Source organism: Amphimedon queenslandica, unplaced genomic scaffold (assembly GCF_000090795.2).
Source record: "Amphimedon queenslandica unplaced genomic scaffold, v1.1 AMPQUscaffold_12797, whole genome shotgun sequence".
Classification (NCBI taxonomy): domain Eukaryota; kingdom Metazoa; phylum Porifera; class Demospongiae; order Haplosclerida; family Niphatidae; genus Amphimedon; species Amphimedon queenslandica.
Genome location: NW_003546967.1, coordinates 1 through 3,788, shown reverse-complemented (window position 1 = coordinate 3,788; position 3,788 = coordinate 1). Strand labels below are relative to the sequence as shown.

At 35.5% G+C, this 3,788-nt stretch overlaps 1 long non-coding RNA gene across 1 annotated transcript; it reads left to right on the top strand.

Annotated features, from left to right (window-relative positions):
- Positions 1 to 912: 912 nt before the first annotated feature.
- LOC109586733 (uncharacterized) lies at positions 913 to 3,767 on the top strand. Its single transcript, XR_002187209.1, has 4 exons — positions 913 to 1,615; positions 1,668 to 1,767; positions 2,487 to 2,740; positions 3,595 to 3,767. It is a non-coding gene; the product is annotated as an uncharacterized LOC109586733 (long non-coding RNA).
- Positions 3,768 to 3,788: the final 21 nt, after the last annotated feature.

The window sequence follows — 3,788 nt, the reverse complement described above, 5'->3', positions numbered from 1 at the left end:
TAATTATTATTTATAATTTATCACTTGTGTATAGGACCTGATGAGAGTGACAATGGAACACAAATAAAACAAGTTAATGATCAGTCATCAGATGAAAGTAAGGAACTATTCATTATTATTATTAAATTAATTAATATTTATTCATAGATATTTTGGACAAGGAGCCTAAATTAAAGGACCTCCATAGGCTCTTTGATAGTTCTGCTGCTCATTATTCAACTATTGGTACTGCACTTGATGTTGAAGTGGAGGACTTGTCTCATAGTGAAAAGGCAGCCTCTGATAAGCTACGGACAGTATTCAAGAGATGGATAGAGTCCAATAAAGGAGTGACCTGGAGAAATGCTTTTCAAGTTTGTGAAGATTATCCTGATAAGTTTGGAAGAGTGAAGGCTGGCATGGACAAATTTCTTCAATCAGATAGAGCTCGTAAAGAATATTTTAATCTTTGCTGATTATATTGCATTGCCTTTGCCTGCTATTATTATTTATTACCATTATAATTACTATTATTACTACTTTTTGCATTACAATTTTGTGTAATTTTTAATTAAAAGTATTTTAAAAGTACAATCCATTTTGGCATTTGCTGGAGAAGAGGCGTCACAGTGACGAAAATGGCTACCAGTTGTGAGGGTGAAAGTTCTAAACTTGTTGCAGTTCCTCCCGTTCAGCAGTAGCCTTGACCCGGGAGTACTGGCAGGAGTTAGGGAAGAGGAAACTTGAAGAGTATCAGCTAAGAGAGGACCCGGTCCCTATCAGGGGCAGCTATGGGAACTATTACAGGAACATTAGCACTCCTTTCCTATCCCTGGATTATACTGCTTTTGATGTGGGATACCAGCCTACTGGACTAGACTTCCCTTCTCCTGGTCTCCAACGAAACATGAACACAATCGCCTCCTTCAACATTGACAAGAAGGAGTTACTTGATACCTGTGGTCGTCTCATTTTGGAGAGTATTAAAAATGGTGATTGCCTTAAAAACCCGTCCCTCCTGACGTCATTCCTGTTACTCACATATGCCGACTTAAGGAAATATTGTTTCAATTATTGGTTTGGATTCCCTGCCCTCTCCCCCTCCAGTACATTCACTTATAGATCTATTAGTCGTTTGGATACTCTTTTTAAAGACTCCGACCTCCAGCACTTGGTTTCTCGTTATGACGACTTTCAATTGGAACACAAAAGTGTTGGGTCCTTTCTAGTCAATTAAGAAGGTTCCAAATTAACTCCAAAACTTTTGACGGGGTTTGAAAAGGTTTTTAAAGAAGGCAACAATAGATTTACAATTGGTTTCTGTGACTTTAGTACTCTTGATTCTAATCCAGGCTGGCCAATGAGGAATTTCTCGTACTTCATTTCACATTACTTAATTGGGATAACGTTTTAAAGGAAGTGGACATTCTCTCTTACCATGACACACGAGAAACAGGAAGCATTTGATTGGTAATCTCTCTCCCCCCTCTCTCTCTCTCTCTCCTTGTAGAAGACTTATATTGTTGGTTCTACTAATGATGGTCGCTGTTGTTGTATGCTAAAGATTGACAGGACACATTCAGGAGCTGCTGGACTAGTGGTTGAAGAAGATGAGAAAGAATATCAACAAAATGAGGTAGAGGGAGAGAGAGAAAAGGTTTATTGATAGTGTATGATTATCTTTTAAGGTTCAAGAGACCCTTACAATGTTAGAGAGTGCCAATCAGAACTTCACCACTTGTTATAAAGGAGGACTACAGCAAGTGGCATCAGCTTTTGGGATTGTTGGTAAGTGTTTAAAAAGAGACTTATACAAGCAGTTTAATTACATGTACAGTAATATTAGTATGAAAATTTGTAATAGATAATTGACATTGAATTTTATTATTTAAACTGCAAATGTGTAAAAAGACTTTTACAGGAGTACATGTACATGTACCGTAGATCGGGAAATTTTCATGCTAGAATAATTGGCGTGAAATTTTTTCAAGGTGTTTTATTTTTGCTGGTTGACCCATCCGCGAAATTTTTTCAACATGAAAATTTTTTGAAGCGTCATAAACTGCACAAGTGGCTACTAACTCTTGATGACGATGGACAGCTATTCAATGGAAGTTGCTCGTGACAGTACTAAAACTGACAAGGAACCTCTTGGGTGAGAGCTTCAGGCCTTCATCGGGCTTTTAGAAGACTAAAAGAGCCTCGTGCATGCACCGCTGTATGTTAGAATAATTCCGGTAATCTTATTATTCACTGTAGAAAATATTTCGTGTGTCAAATTTTCGCGGGTCACTTCATCCGCGAAAATATTTTAACAACGAAAATTTCCTGATCTATGGTACAACCATATCCTGGACTGTATTATTAAAGGACTAGTACATGTACATATACATGTATGAAAAATACTAATTTTTATATATTTATTTATTACATCATTATTTATTCTCAATACTAAAAAGATTCTTTTGATAAAACTATTATTATAATTATTTTCTTCATTATTTTAGGTTTTATCAGATTCCTTGAAGGCTATTACATTATTCTCATCACCAAACAAAAACCGTGAGTTATTATCATCACCATGGCAATAGGCTCCACCCCTCCTCCCCCACGGTGTTGCTAATATTGGTGGTCATATATTGTATAAGATTGAAGACACTGCCATGCACTGTCTGTCAGCTCCTACTGGTAGACCAGCTCATCCTGATGAATCAAAATACGTTAAAATACATGTTGATCTATCGTCTAATTTTTATTTCAGGTCAGTAATATTTATAATAATTATTAATGATTTTTATTTTATACATTTCGTCTTTGTTGGTACATTTAATTGGATTATTGTGCCTTTTTAATTCACAATAATAAATGCACTGATACAGTACTTGTGGTAAATAGCATATGTTATGTATATACATATACCCAAGAGTGGATAATTATTTAGGGTTTACCCACTCTTGATATACCATATAGCTAGAAATTTCTGTGGCCCAAAATTTTTGTGAATTTTGCAAATTTGAACAAAATCGCAAAAATTAAATCCTCAAAAATAGATAAATTAAGGGTGTGGCTCGCCACACCTTTTCTCAGTGTTGTTATAGTGATTAGTGAAGCACAGTGTGCCCTTGGCACTATTCCAGTACAATTTTAAGCAGAGTCAAAGAGTAATCCTATCTTGCCTAATATCCTGATAAAGCTTTGTGTCATCATCAACTATAGTTCTGGTAAGTAGTGAAGAGCAGCCATTGATCAGTAGTGTGATCAAGTGAATTAGCAAAAATAAAATCAGCAAAAGCTATTTTTTGGAAATTTGCAGAAATTTTGGGCCACAGAAATTTCTAGCTATATGGTATACGAATCATACAAAATCTCCCTAAATGTTATGTGTACATGTAGCTACTAATTTTGGAGGAGTAAATTTTGATGGTTCCTAAATTTTTGATGATTTGTAGGACAATTTGTAACCATGTGCCATTGAGCATTCACATAATGGTTTAAAAAATAACATGCTTTATTTATTTTAAAAATATCTATCGAAATGCAAAAATCACTCCTCCCAATATTACAAGCTATACTGTATTTATTAATATTATTTATTATTATTATATTCCCCTCCAGTTATTCTTATGATGTAACTCATTCCCTTCAGTTCCAAATGAGGACTTCAGAGGGTCCTATGCCTCCGTCCTGTCTTAGGTTCATATGGAATGAGCACTTACTGGAGAACCTTGAGGGCTTCGTACACTCAAGATGGATACTCCATATACATGTAATATGTGGATTCTTGTCACCAATCAGTGAGTAATGAATGA